The sequence below is a fragment of the Oncorhynchus mykiss genome, chromosome 18 (assembly GCF_013265735.2).
Source record: "Oncorhynchus mykiss isolate Arlee chromosome 18, USDA_OmykA_1.1, whole genome shotgun sequence".
NCBI lineage: Eukaryota > Metazoa > Chordata > Actinopteri > Salmoniformes > Salmonidae > Oncorhynchus > Oncorhynchus mykiss.
Window position 1 is genome coordinate 74240174 of NC_048582.1, and position 16603 is coordinate 74256776.

A 16603-nucleotide genomic window follows, 5' to 3' on the forward strand; every position below is an offset into this window, starting at 1 on the left:
CCCTCGCTTTGGGAACCTAGAGTACAATCTATATCTCCATCCATTCAAACATTGATCAGGAAGGATCTGGATGCATTTAGGAGGTTCCGACCTGGTCCAGTCACCAGGGGGAATATTACGCAATTGGAGCTAGATACTATTAAATCGTTGGGGTCCAATCAGAGTATAGTCATTAAACCTGCGGATAAAGGATCACAGATTGTAATCATGGACAGAGTACAGCATTTGTTGGAGGCTAACAGGCAATTGAATAACGTGAAATTATGTCCCATTAGACCACTCTATTCAATCTGAAACTCAAGAAATGATTAAGAGGATATTGGTGGAATTGCTTGAAAATAAGTATTTCTTCCAAGCAATATACTTATGTTGGGCCCCGAGGTACCAAGACCGCGACAATTCTATCTTCCAAAAATTCATAAACCTTTGGAAGAGTGGTCTGTACCCTTTCAGATCCCTAGTGCCCGCCCAATTGTTAGCGACTGTGGATCGGAATCGTATCGAATTGTTGAATATATTGATTATTTTCTTAATCCGTTATCCCAGAAGCACGCTTCTTATGTTAAGGATACATATGATTTTGTCGATAAACTTAAAGGCCTCAAACTACCACTAGGGGCGTTCTTATTTTCAATAGATATTAACTCATTATATACAAACATTGAAACCTCTTTGGGACTGCGGGCAATAAAACAGGCATTCGACAGGTTTCCTGACCCTCAGCGCCCGGACAAGGAAATCTTAGATCTGTTGGAGTTGAGTCTCTTAAGGAACAATTTCAATTTTAATGAGTTTTATCTTCAGATCCATGGGACTGCTATGGGTAAGAAATTTGCTGCGGCCTTTGCCAATTTATACATGTGTTTCTGGGAAGAGACAGCTTTTCTTAAACGCCAGATCCTTCCTTTTCTATATCTCAGGTATTTGGACGATATCTTTGGAATTTGGGTGAGTTCTATGCAGGACTTTGAGTGTTTCTTAGAAACCCTCAATACACATCATCCTGCCATTACAACTTCCCACAATATACAAAGGGAAAAACTAGAGTTTTTGGACACTCCGGTCTTATTTGTACCTTCTGATGGGGTAACTAAATCATTGGCCACTAAAGTATTCTTTAAGGAGACTGATAGGCATGCCTTGCTACATAAGGCAAGTTACCATCCAAAACATACTTTCAGAGGGATTATTAAATCTCAGCTGATTCGGTTCAATAGAATCTGTACATTAGGTGAGCACGTGGAGGAGGTCATAACCATTCTTTTAAGAGCCTTGTGGCCACGGGGATATTCCAAACGTTTCCTTAGGGGGATAAAGGCAGAGGTAGGTGAATTATTTGGCAGGGAAGGGGATACAATAAAACAGCGGAAACACACAATCTGATACCATTTGTTACAACATAGTTTGGGTGGATTTAGTAGGAACTTTAGGTCTAATTTCAGGGAAGCTCAACAAGCGGTGGAAGGACTGGTAGATTGTAGAGTAATTTCAGCGTATAGAAGAAACAAAAACCTTGGGGACAGTTTAGTCCACTCTGCCTTCCAGACGAAAAATGCACCTAATAAATTGGATAAATATTTGGGGAGACCAAAGTATATTGTTAATGCCTTTTTGGGGTTGGGGTTCCTCGTAAGACAGAGGATTGAATTGTCCACTAAACTTGATCTATGGAATTAAGTGTAAATTGTGCCAAAAGACTTATATAGGAGAAACAAATAATGCACTACAGGTCAGACTGAAACAACATTTATACCAGATAGCTGAAGGTAAGACTACGGTATTGTATTTGCATTTTGGCATACATGCAGTGGACGGTTTGAGTATTTTTGGTCTGGAGACAAATGGGAGCTGGTCTAGGACACAACGACAGGGGATGGAAAGAACTTGGATTGGGCATCTCAATACGATAGACCCTAAGGGCCTGAATGAAAAATATTGATTTACCTTGGCTTATCTAACTAATGGAAGGGGTCATCTTCGGTGTGGTGACATGGGCTATTTGGTGGGGGGGAGGGAAGGGGGGAGGTGGTCTGTGGAGAGCCGCTCATTAGAAATATTTGTTTATTGTATTATTTATTTATGTTGACTCGTCCATGGTGGATTTGCCATTGTCTGATAGCACTTATGATTGTTTAAAAAAATTATGTACTTATTTAATTATTTATTTATGGATCTACTCACTGACCATAAATACGATGGCACTTATTTTTATCATATCCTTGATCTTTTAGTGTGGCGTGGCTTCACTTTATTGTTTGGATACTTTTATAGCATTTATTTTGAGTTTTCTTTGTTTGATGGCACTATGGACTTTTAATTTTTTAATTTTTTTATTCATTGGGTGGTTCATCTTGTAGACCCTAATCCCTCACCCTAACCCTGGGATCCTCATGCCTAACCCTAGCCTCTAGACCCCCATACCTAATGTTAGGTTAACCCCGACCTGTACTCTAATCCTGACCCTTATGGTAACCCCAATCTGAATTCTGTCCTTAACCCATAGCTTTTAAATCCTCAGCTTAATTCCTAACCCTAACCTTATATCCCTACACCCCCATATCTAATCCGAATCCCTTACTCTATATCTATTTTAACCTCTAGATTCTCATACCGAACCTTTCCTCCTAGACCACCGCTCTGACCTTGGCACTTGGCCTCTATTCTTAGTTTAGAATCTCTGGCTCTTAACCTAAGCCCTATTTTAATGTCTGATTCTGGTCTTTCTTTTATAGCCAGTGCACATCAGATTCGTCTGTCACTTAGTGAACCTAACCCTAACCCTGGGGCCTACTACTTTGGCCGGCCGCGCCCGGACCCCTCCGGCCCGCGCGTATATGATGTGGAGTGCACACCCCTCCTTTCCCCCCCTTCGGCTTCCACGTGTCAGAGATGGAAGTGGATCAACCGACTCAAAACTAGAAACCTAACCCCCCCCAACCCCCCCCCCCAACCCACCAGATACAGCTGTAAACATTTTAAATTACTGGCTAGACCAGTTAAACTATTAAGAGGGGAAGAGTGTATTGATATTACTCCCCAGCACTCTAATGTACTGAATTTATCGAATACTTTTAGACTTACAGCTGCAGAACAGCAACTTCTGGAGAAGGGCCTTCTGTTTATTCCGACACCCGCTAAGATCGATCGTATGGAGCTCAGGAGGGATCTGCACACTTATCATAGAAAATTAAAATTACTTGATCATTTTAATTATAATAGTACCATTTATTGGTCCATCACATTGGGAGCGTCAGCTACAGGGAGTGTCTAATACGATGCAGACTTTAATTCAAAGGGACTCTACTTCCTTTAGTACATTTAGGTTCTATATGGCAGGAAAGGATAATCTTACAAAACAAGAACGGAATTCTTTAAATTCCTTAAGTAAGAATTCAAACAATTATAAAACCAGCGGATAAAGGATCGAAGATTGCCATTTTGGATAAAACCCAGTATCTGATAGAGGCGAACAGGCAGTTGAGTAATTCTAAACATTATAGGCCACTGACTCACTCATTGCAGCAGGAGACCCAGAGACAAATGAGGGAGATTATAGGGGAACTTCATGAGAATAATTACATTACAGACAAACAAATGTTTTATCTATTTGGACCAGATACCCCCACGCCCCAGACAATTTTATTTGTTGCCTAAAATCCACAAAAAATATATTTCCCCAACCCAACACAAAAAACCAAGGATACTCTACAAAAAGCGGCTTACCTCCACCACACCCAGGGACCCAGAGACCCAGCCATACCCTGACCAGGGTGGCACAGAGAGGGCCCCCCCGGGAAACAAAAACCCTCCTAACCCACCCCGAGATCATACCCTGACCAGGGTGATTGAGGGAAAGGACCAGAGGGCAAGTGCTAAGGTGGCCTCTGATCTTTCCATGCCATCCCATACCAGGGAGGAATGTCATGAAAATCAGCAGGAGCGGGTTACAACTAAGCCACGGAAATCCTCGGCTAGCCACGTACCACACAGACCAGAACCATCCTCCCCAATCAGAGGGGATTAAAGAGACCATAAACAAATGGGCAGCTACGGACAAAAACCTCCCCACCTTCCAGATGCTTACCACCAATCCACCCGCACTCTCAGGACCACCACTCTCACCACTACCACCACCCCCACAGCACCTGTTGGAGATTAGAGGACGAGGCACTAATGGATGCAGCATCTCAGGTGGAAAAACTCAACATCCTCGCAACCACCCCACAACAGAATAACACTCGGATCACTTCCGATCAACGAACCCTCCCACCCCTACAGACAGAGATTCCTTCTCTCCAAACGACACCACACCACAGGAACATCCCATGGATTCCAGGGAAAAGACCCCACAAATCCTTTAAACCCCCACCATTACAGAGGCACCCACGGTTGGGGTAACTACCACTCCCCAACCCTCTACCAGCAGGACCTACATCTTGGAATCCACAGAGACATCCACCCCACCCTCAGATCCCCTAGGGACACCACCGGAGCTGATACCACCCAACTCAGGTAACAGTCACTTTAGGATACACCCGTTAGCAGGGGAAAAAAACGGTTCGAGAATCATACCATTCCGACCCACTCTCATCATGGGAGACTAACATCTGCAAGCTACCCCTCATCTACTCAGAACAGGTCCAAATCGAAGCCTATCCGGGAGCTAGCATCAAACACGCAACGAAGATGATAAAACTCCTTCTACCCCAAGGAGAACCTCTGGTCACCAAATCAATCCTCTCCTTTGGTCTTAACAACAGAGTACAAGGGAACACCACGAAACACCGTGCCAATGTTTCCAACCTCCATCCCCTACGCGGATATATTCATCCCGCTCATTAACTACTCTCTGAAAATGCCACTCGAGGAGAGAATTAACCTGGAAGTCATCAACAGATATCAAAAACCACCCATACATCCCTCTCCTACCTACAGCTGAATTCAACACCCTCCATGACGACCTCCACTGGACCCCAAGCACACACCTACTCCTGAAACAAAAGGAGTTCCACTGATACCCACCGACATAGTTCCGGTTATTAAAGGCTCCGAGGTGATCAACCTATCACGCTCATTTACCCCTACCTCCACAGAACTCAACCTCCTACGCAGAGGCCTCACCTACATCCCTACCACCAAAAACGGGTACCGCACCCGCAACACACTACAAACTGAAATCAACAACTACCACAACAATAAACTAATAACTGATAAACTAACACAGCTACGCACACCCTCGTGCTGGGTCCCCCAAAATGAAGACTTACCCCCCCTTGATAAAGGAAATTCTTGATAAAGACTGGGACACCAACACCACTGCCTTCTCCCCGGAACCCACGGATAACCTCACGAAGGAGGAAACTGCAGCGCTAAAACAACTAAAAAAAACAACCCCGCCATTATCATAAAACCAGCGGATAAAGGCTCAGCGATTGTCATCTTGGATACCCAACAATGCATCCTCGAAGCAGAAAGACAACACCGAAACACGGAATTCTACCAGAAAATACAAGGACCCATCTACCTCCGATCTGCAGCACTCATCAAAAGAGAACTCATACAAATGGAACGGAAGAACCACATCACCAAAAGGCAACGAGACTACCTCATAGGGGATATACCCACTAGGAGCAGGTGCTTCTATCTACTCTCCAAAATCCACAGAGACCCCTCCTCCTGGCCTCTCCCATTTGAAGTACCTCCGGGGAGACCCATAATCTCAGATTGTGGAAGCGAAACATATGGCATCTCACAATGGATAGACATACGCCCTCTTGCCTCCAAACACAACAGCTACCTCAAGGACACTCCCGATTTCCTCAACAAAATCGCCAACACACCGGTCACCGCAGATGACTTCTTATTCACCATGGACATCGAGAGCCTCTACACCAACATCGAATTAGGAGCAGGACTAACAGCTGTCAGAGCCCACCTACAGAAATACCACCACCGGGTAGACCGGATGACCACCTCCTACGTCTCCTGGAAATGGCACTCACCCGCAACGACTTCGAATTCAACGGCAACACCTACCTACAAACGAAAGGTGTAGCCATGGGAAAAAGATTTGCACCGGCATATGCGGACATCTACCTAGCGGAATGGGAAAACACTTCACCCTCTATGCCCACTCAAACCATTCCGCTTCTACCGATACCTTGAGGGGCGTATGGCAACACGGAGAAGCAGAATGTTTACAATTCACTGCTATTCTCAACAGCCACCACCCCTCCATCCACTTGACACACGAACTCCACCACTCTGAAGTACACTTCCTGGACACCGTCACCTACAAGGGAGCCGACCTCATCAGGAAGGGAAGACTGGACACAAATGTATTTCAAGAATACAGACACATGCCCTCCTGCATGCTATCAGCTTCCATCCTCCACACACCATGGAAGTCATATTAAAATCACAATTCCTCAGGTACAGCAGGATATGCACCCAACCCAAAGACCTCAATACTACTATGCATATCCTCTCCAAAGCCCTATACAAAAACAGAGAATATACTCGCCCGGCACTCAAAAAGGCCAAACGCGGCTCCGGGAGACACACACGGAAAGGACAAACCAAAAGGAACCAGCCAAATCATACCCATCATTACAACCTACAACTCACCCAGCTACCGAGTGGCTACTCGCATCCAAAAAAAGACTAAAATATAAACAACTACTCCCTCTTCACATACCCATCCTGGCCTTCAAAAGGAACAAGAACCTCAAGGATGCTCTAGTCAGCAGCCACCTCTAAAATAAACCACAATGAAGATGCCAAATAAACTTGACAGGATCCACGGACCAGGATTTACCTCCCGAACCCCTCCAGGTCCAAACACCACTACTACGGGCCGGACCACCACTTAGGCTTTCAGTACAGCGGAGGGACGCCCGGACATACACTGCACCTCCCACATCCCATACAAAAGATAGGTCATTAAGACCGCAAAAATAGACCTCCAACTATATGTGCACTATAGTTACCATGACCATGGACTCTCAATAATACCTTCCTTTAGCCACTTTACTAGCACTATAGAGTTACCGTGACCACGGACTCTCAAATTCTTACCTTTAGTCACTTCACTTATATTAAAAAATACAAATTATATATTTTTATTTTTTCAAGTTTCTTGAACTCAGGGTTACCATGACCATGGACCCTTGACGAAAAGAAACGATAAAATAGAACATACATAACTAAAATTAGACCTAGAAAGTGGGGCTTTTGGGTCAGGCGCTGCAGCTGGAGTATCGCCTCGGCCGTGAAACCCCTGGGGTGCCCAGACTATGTCTGGCGGAGAATTGGATCCCACAAATTTCCACTGGGGGACCCCTTACCCTGCCGCACTACGCCTGGACAACCGATCCACCTTTTTACCTGGACTACGAACAAATTCACTGTCTAGGGAGGATATACCTCTGGAAACGTTACGATCCTGGAAGGGAGTAGCTCCGCTGGTCACTATCACCCGAACCATTGAATCACCTACGACTGAGATGGTGGGGATGGAACATGGCAATCGACTGTGACTCCTGGCAGACGTACGATACAAAAGCCAGATGATGTTTGGAAAGGAATAACCCCTGAATTACACAACATGATTGAAAACATCCAGGACCTAAAGACTGATGTACACGGAAGTAAATACATAGACAACATGGAGCTAAGAGAAAAGGATCCGATGGGGAGTAAACTCCTAGGTTGCTCTATACTTTCCACATGCGTTGACTAAGCGGACCTAGACATCATGACCACACCACTCGATATGGACACATGGCAACCAACCGAGGACCAAACCTGCATAAGGTGCGCAACTCAAGGGATTTTGCCTGAGCCGACACACCAACCTAAACTTAACCACTCTAAAAACTATACCTGACCCTAACCCTAACCATTCTAAAAATCCATACCTAACCTTAACCCTCACCTTAACCATAACCCTAACCATAACCTTAACCTAAATATTAAAAAACTATACCTCACCTTAACCCCTACCCTACGGACAGACTACTTTTTAACCCAAACCAATGGGTTAATCTAAAAGTGGGCAACCATGGGGCCTACAACTTTGGCCGGCCGCGCCCGGACCCCTCCTGCCTACATGCATATGAGTGGAGTGCACCCCCTCCCTTCCCCCCTCTGGTTTCCACGTGTCAGAGATGGAAGTGGATCAACCGACTCAAAACTAGAAACTTAACCCCAGCCCTAACCCTTTTCCTTCCCCTACCCCAATTCGTTTACCCTTTCTTCCTGTTGTGGATTAAATTGTCATGTCTGGTCTCATTTTTTTTATTTCATTAAAATATACTGGATGATATATTTAGCCCCTACGCCCGTGCACACTAAATACCTATCTGGTATCAAGTATTTGTCCCCAACCTAACCCTAACTCTTAACCCCTAACCCATTCTATAGCTTTGGGGGAGAATACGCGAGAACCTTATGCTCAGACACTCTTAAAACCTCTTTCAAGCCAAATTGACTAAGCAGTATTTTAAATTATAGTATATCAATTATTACAAGCCATCCACCACGCGGAAATTTTAGCAGAATTACAAAGGACTAGGTTATTCCCGCCTGGCATGATGAAACAGGTTGTTAGACTTACAGCTTTTATCAAACCTCCCTCACCTAATTCAAGCACTCTGGCACTGGTGAAGGAAAATACGGACCACTGGGATGGACACCAATGTGTGTATCTTGGTGGATCATTATGATTCAGTCCTGGCAGCGGGGTTACTGGAGATGGGGAGATTTGATACCAATTCCTTTGAGCGAGCTGTTGCTTGGGCAAGGACCAAATATAGATGCAAGTTTACTCAATCATCAGTGGCAACGTTAATTAAAGGCTATGCTTCCCAAGGACAGCACTGGTGCCAGTGAGGTGGCAGGCCCAGGCCAATTGACTATGGAGGACTTTCCACCCTTGTCGGGGTCCTGTCTCCAGCTCCCAGTAAAGTGGAAGGGGTGGGAAATAGCAGTCCGGCAAGTGGGTTAGACCATGGTGGGCCTAAAAATGGACCTAAGGGGAGCTCCCTTAGGAGGTCTCCCGGCCTATCAGCTCTAGAGTTGGATCCAGTGAAACGGGTAGGGAAAACTATTTCAGTTACGGCTGAAACATATTCCCGTAGACCAAGTACTTGCTGAAGATCCATTGATCACAGAAATAGCGCCAGGGGGAGTTGATATCTGGAAGCAAACACAGGCGAGGTCTGCTCTTGTTCATAGTCCTAAGAGGTTTTTATACAGTATTGTTGTCCTACAATGTAGTAATGCTATTACCTCTGACTCTGGCCAGGAGGACCCCGGAGTTGGAGGGGAGCGGGAACCGTGGGGGGCTGCCCTTGGGACCCGAGGGGGGGATGAACATATGATGATAAGTGGCGACAAAAACGGAATGTTCCCTGATTACGCCCTTGTCTGAGCCCCCTGGGGGGTCCCGCATTGCTGCCGCTCCGGTCCTCCCGCTGCTACTCTCTACGGGGACTCCGCCTCTTGGTCAAGGTAAGAGTAGAAAAATGGGATTAGCCCCAGCTGAGGTGCACCCGGGGGTCCCTTCTTCCATCCCAGTGATTAATCTACCTGTCAGGAAGCCTATATCCACCTGCTTTGAACCAGTTAGGCACCCAAATTCTATCAGGAAAATTTGGGATTGGGAACTTACAATTAGAAAACCAGAGTGCAAGCAGACAGCTTCCCTGGGGCCACATTCCACCATCTAAAAGGGGTAGTAGAAAAATTAGAACAACAGTGGAGAAGGTGGTTCTATCGGGGGGTTTAAACAACTGCCTTTTGAAACAGCTGGAGTTGACATCCTGGAAACAACTACAACAACTGTTGAAAATGGCGGAAAGTACTTTTTCCAATGCAATACTCTACGTGCCAATTATCAACTACTCAGATTGGAAAAACAGCAACAGTTACTCTTGAATCAAAAGATCCTAGAGCAATGTAACTACTTACCTGAGATTAGCAAACTTAGGTTCCATACACTGCCACGTGACCCAGAAATATCATCTTTAACTATTGACTGGATAATTTAAACATGTAAGGGGAGAACAGTGCCCTGATACAGCTCCACATTCAAATATCACTAATCTTTCACACTCATAGGCTTTCTGAGACGGAAAGAAAGGTATTGGAACGGGGGATTGTCTTATCCCCACCCCCCGAATACTGGATAGGATGGAGCTTCGCAGGGACCTACACCTATACCATAGGAGATTAAAATTGTTGAATCACTTTAATTATGAAACTGACATTCCTTTTGTGCCATTTACAGATCCCTCGCTTTGGGAACCTAGAGTACAATCTATATCTCCATCCATTCAAACATTGATCAGGAAGGATCTGGATGCATTTAGGACGTTCCCGACCTGGTCCAGTCACCAGGGGGAATATTACGTAATTTGGAGCTAGATACTATTAAATCGTTGGGGTCCAATCAGAGTATAGTCATTAAACCTGCGGATAAAGGATCACAGATTGTCCATGATTACAGAGTACAGTATTTGCTGGAGGCTAACAGGCAATTGAATAATGTGAAAAATCATGTCCCATTAGACCACTCTATTCAATCTGAAACTCAATAAATGATTAACCAGTTATGCATTAGGGGGTGCTATTAAAAATGTTGGATGAACAACGTTCCCGTTTTAAACAAGATACTTTGTCACGAAAAGATGCTCGACAATGCATATAATTGACAGCTTTGGAAAGAAAACACTGACATTTCCAAAACTGCAAAGATATTGTCTGAGTTACAGGCGAAACCCAGATAAAAATCCAACCAGGAAGTGCCGCAATTTTTGAAACCGCCTCATGCCAATGACTCCTTATGGCTGTGAATGAGCTACGAATGAGCTTACGTTTTCCACGTATTCCTCAAGGTGTCTACAGCATTGTGGCGTCTTTTTAGGCATTTCCATTGAAGAATGGCCGTAAGGGACCATATATAGCATGTGGTCACGTGGTGTCTCGACGGATATATTATCGAATATGTATGTTAAAAACACCTTGAGGATGGATCCTAAACAACGTTTGCCGTGTTTCTGTCGATATTATGGAGCAAATTTTGAAAAAAGTTTGGCGTTATAGTTGTAGCATTTTCCGGTCGATTTCTCAGCCAAGCATGATGAAGAAACGGGCGCTATTTCGCCTACAAAAACAATATTTTGGGAAAAAAGGAACATTTGCTATCTAACTGGGAGTCTCCTGAGTGAAAGCATACGAAGTTCTTCAAAGGTAAATTATTTAATTTGGTTGCTTTTCTTATTTTCATGAAAATGTTGCCTGCTGCCAGCAGAGCTAGCATAGCATTATGCCATGATAAACTTACACAAATGCTTGTCTAGCGTTGGCTGTAACGCATATTTTGAAAATCTGAAATGACAGTGTTGTTAACAAAAGGCTAAGCTTGTGTTTGAATATATTTAATTTCATTTGCGATTTTCAAGAATAGGAAAAGTATTTATGTCCGCTGCGTCATGCAAATTCGTTTGAGGCTATGATTACGCTCCCGGATCCGGGATTGCTCGTCGCAAGAGGATATTGGTGGAATTACTTGAAAAGAAGTGTATTACTTCCAAGCAATATACTTACCTGTTGGGCCCCGAGGTACCAAGACCGCAACAATTCTATCTTCTTCCAAAAATTCATAAACCTTTGGAAGAGTGGTCTGTGCCCTTTCAGATCCCTAGTGCCCGCCCAATTGTTAGCAACTGTGGATCGGAATCGTATCGAATTGCTGAATATATTGATTTTATTAATCCATTATCCCAGAAGCATATTTATACATGTGTTTTTGGAAAGAGACAGCTTTTCTTAAATGCCAGATCCTTCCTTTTCGATATCTCAGGTATTTGGATGACATCTTTGGAATTTGGGTGATAGTGGGGAGCTGTGGGAGAGCCGCCCATTATAAATGTTTGTTTATTGTATTATTTATTTCTTTGTTGACTCGTCCATGGTGGATTTGCCATTGTCTGATAGCACTTATGATTGTCTTTAAAATATGTACTTCCTATTTAATTATTTATGGATCTACTTACTGACCCTAAACATGGCACTTATTTTTATCATATTCTTAGATTTTTTTTAGTGTGGCGTGGCTTCACCTTACCTATTTTTTTGGGATACTTTTTTAGCACTTATCTTGGGTTGATAGTATTTTCTTAGTTTTAAATATCATAAGTGCCATCAAACAATGTACTTTTTATTTGTGTATTCATTGGGTGGTTCATCTTGTAGACCCTAATCCCCCACCCTAACTCTGGGATCCTCATGCCTAACCTCTAGACCCCCATACATAATCTTAGGTTTTACCCCGACCTGTACTCTTACGCTGACGCTCACCCCAACCTGAATTCTAACCTTAAAGCCCTAGTTACCCTAATCCCTCACCTTAACCCTGAGACCCTCATGCCTAACCATAACCTCGACCCTCATAACTGATCTTAATTTAACCCTGACCTGTACTCTAATCCTGACCCTTACTGTAACCCCAACCCGAATTCTGACGTTAACTCATAGCTCCTAAATCCTTACCATAATTCCTAACCTTATATCCCTAGACCCCCATATCTAATCCGAATCCCTGACTCCCTATATTTTAACCCCTAGATCCTCATACCGAACCTTTCCTCCTAGACCACCGCTCTGACCTTGGCACCTGGCCTCTATTCTTAGTTTAGAATCTCTGGTTCTTAACCTAAACTCTTAATTTCTGATCCTGGTCTTTTATAGATTTTTTTTTTTTAGTCATTTAAAATATGTTATACACAAGTCTTACCATTTATACTAAAGGGGTTGCCTGTGACAGTGCACAACAGATTTGTCTGTCATTTATTGACCCTAACCCTAACCCTTCCCCCCTCCGGTTTCCACGTGTCAGAGATGGAAGTGGATCAACCGACAGAGCCGATCAGAGCTCCCCTCAGCCTCCCCCCAGCCAATAACCACATTGGCTCCCAGTCCACTGGAACAGAACCCCTGGCATACAGCCTCAGCTCAAATCCAGGCCCCACCACTTCAGCACCAGTTCCTTTCTCATCCTCGTTGGAGGACTTCACTCCTTTACCCAAGTTCTCTCTAGTTAAGCCCCAGGTTTCTCAAAAACGATCTTCACCATTGGGGCCAAGCCCTACCCCAGCACAGTGCTCTTTAAAACCAGAAGCTAAATAAATCAGTATCCTCCTCTTCCTCCTCTGCAGACACAGATAGATGTCAGCAATATTGCCCCAAACAACTCCCCATCTCATTCTAACATGGCACCCACTCCCTCCCCATCTCATTCTAAGAACATGGCACCCACTCCTTCCCTTTCTCCCAAAGTAAAAGGAAAGGAGATTGATAACCCCTACCTCCACTTCCCCTCATGACCCACAGAGATTAAACAACCCATGGACCACCCAGGAGAACAGTATTCAAAGTATCATTGGTCCCCCATCGCCCACCATAGACTCCAACCTTGAATTGATAACCACTAACACCTCTAATTTAATCCAGACCCCAGTTGAGTTCCACCATAGGGCCTGCAACAATGTTATAGCAACACTCCCCAATCCCCTGGTTAAAACTCCTACCACCAAGGTGTATAAACACAGCAATGTTTCAGTTAAAATCTTGGAAAGGATTTCACCTCTATCGCTCTCACCAACAGGAGGCGCCACATCAGGGGGTGAGACTAGGATTGAGCAGTTCCAGGGGTGAATGATGATTAATGGACAAAACAATGGGCAACAACCCAAAAACAACCAATCTGAGACCTCCCAAAAAGACACCATGTCACTGCCAGTCCGAGACCCCTGTATAACTGGCGCCTCAACATACTCACGCCAGTTTGAATTCGACCCCAGCCTCAACCACAACCCCAGCATCAACCCCCAACCCCAGCAACCCTTCAGAAACCATCGTACCATAAAGCCAGACCAAAAGGAAAGGTGGCGGATTGGAATTTTAAGGGGAATAAACCAATACTAGTCTTGGGAGACTTGAATGTTAATAGAATCCCTCCATTTCATAACCCAAACATACAAGTGGACAGTTACCCTGGAGCAACATTTTACAATTTCACAATGGTCCTGGAGAAAACAGAGGTTAATTTAGACACCAGCATAGTTTTTCTCTCGGTAGGCATAAACAATATGGATAATGACCCATACAAACAGATTGCATCAATGCACAAGGAAGCAAGAGTCACTTTCCCTAATGCAATTATTTACATCCCCATTATTAACCACTCACACCTCCTTTCACCAGATCGAAAACGAAACCTCAGTCATTAGCGGTTAGATCACCACACATGGCCCATTTCTCTTGGAGATACCCCATGACGAATTTCCCACAACAGACCTGATACACTGGACAATAACCCCAGCAGACCTCATTTTTAAGAATTGGTGTGAGCAGCTACATTTAGAATAGGCTGGACCCACCTAGCCACACCACACCCTTCTTTCCCCCCCAACCCCCTGTACTCTCCCCCCTTTCCTCCCCCAGTTGCTTTCTTAGATTACCCAGCAGAGGGGGTAGTTGACCCCTCAACTCACAACAGCACAGACCCAACTCTTGGAGAGGGGGTTGTCTTTCATTCCCCGCCCTGGTAAATTTGACTGGGAGGAACTTCATAGGGACACACATAAATATCTTAGACGACTTAAACTTCTAGACTACTTTGATTATCAGACAAATGACAACCATTTACCATTCACCCTTCCTTCAATCTGGGAACCCAAACTGTCCCAGATAGATAGGAGGGTAAAGAACCTAATCAGAACAGACCAAGACACCCTTCACAACTATCACACCCAGGCAGATAGAGGACAACATCACCCGCATCGAAAGACAAGCCATAAAATAACTTAAACAACCCTCACATAATATTGAAACCAGCAGATAAGCGATCTAAAACAGTGATCCTAGTTAAACATCAATACATATGAGGCAAATAGACAGTTATCCAACAGCAAGTATTATGTACCAATAGGATATAGCCTACAACCACAGACCCAGACTAAATTACGTAGAATCATACAAACACTTTATGATAAACGGCACATCACCAAAAAACGAGACTTTCTATTTGCACCAGACACTCCACGACCTAGACTGTTTTACCTGCTTTGCAAAATTCATAAAGAACCAGAAACCTGGACTATTCCCTATGAAGTTCCTCCTGGCAGGCCAATCGTATCAGACTGTAATAGCGAATCATACAACATAGCCCAATATATTGATCATTATATCAATCCTCTCTCCACTAGACACCCCAGCTACCTCAGACACTTATCACTTTATTGAGAAGATCAAACCCATAGTTGTTCCCTCCCAAACATATATATTCACTATAGACATTGATAGCTTATACACAAAGATAAATACAGCAACAGGAGTACAGACGGTCAGAAATCTTTTCCATGCACACCCAGATAGCAATAGACCAGACAATGAAATACTACAGTTATTAGAAATCAGCCTCACACACAATTACTTTATTCAATGATAGGCACTACTTACAGGTGGAAGGAACAGCTATGGGCAAAAAATTTGCCCCGGCATATGCAAACATCTCCATGGGAGAGAGGGGCATTGGCCAAGTGCCCACATCAACCTACATTCTACTACAGATTTCTAGATGACATTATAGGATCCTGGCCTCATGACTATTCACTGAATTCATTAGCATTCTCAGCAGTCACCACCTGTCCATTAAGGTTAAATACATAATAGATCCATGTGAAGTACACTTCTTGGATACAACAGTTTTCTTTAAATCACAGAAATCAGTCTAAAAAAACCTTACGTTACTCACTAAAGTTTATTTTAAATCAGATACACACACTCTACTCCATAAACACAGTTAGGGTAGAGGTCGACCGATTATGATTTTTCAACGCTGAAACCGATTAAATAGGCCTATTTTTATTTATAATAATGACAATTACAACAATACTGAATGAACACTTATTTTAACTTAATATAATACATCAATAAAATCAATTTAGCCTCAAATAAATAACGAAACATGTTCAATTTGGTTTAACTTGTTGAGTGTAGGGGGGAGTATTTAGATTTTTTGGATGAAAAACGTTCCCATTTGAAATGGCCTATTTCTCAGGCCTAGAAACCAGAATATGCATATAATTGTCAGATTAGGATAGAAAACACTAACGTTTCCAAAACTGTCAAAATATTGTCTGAGTATAACAGGACTGATATTGCAGGCAAAACCTGAGGAAAATCAAACCAGGAAGTGGCTTCTATTTTGAAAGCTCCATGTTCCATAGCCTGCCTTCGCTCCATTTGAAGGGATATCAACCAGATTCATTTTCCTATCGCTTCCTCAAGGTGTCAACAGTCTAGACATTTTCAGGCTTTTTTTTTTCTCATTTTGAAAAATGAGTGAGAAAGATAACATTGCGTCAGTGGATAGCTGGGTGTTGCACAACAGAATGGGGCAGCCATTGTCTCTCCCTCCACTATTGAAAAAGTGATTGTCCTGGTTGATATTAACGATTATGCATTTTGAAAACAACCTGAGGATTGACTATAAAAAACTTGACATGTTTCTGTGGACAGTACGGATACTATTTGG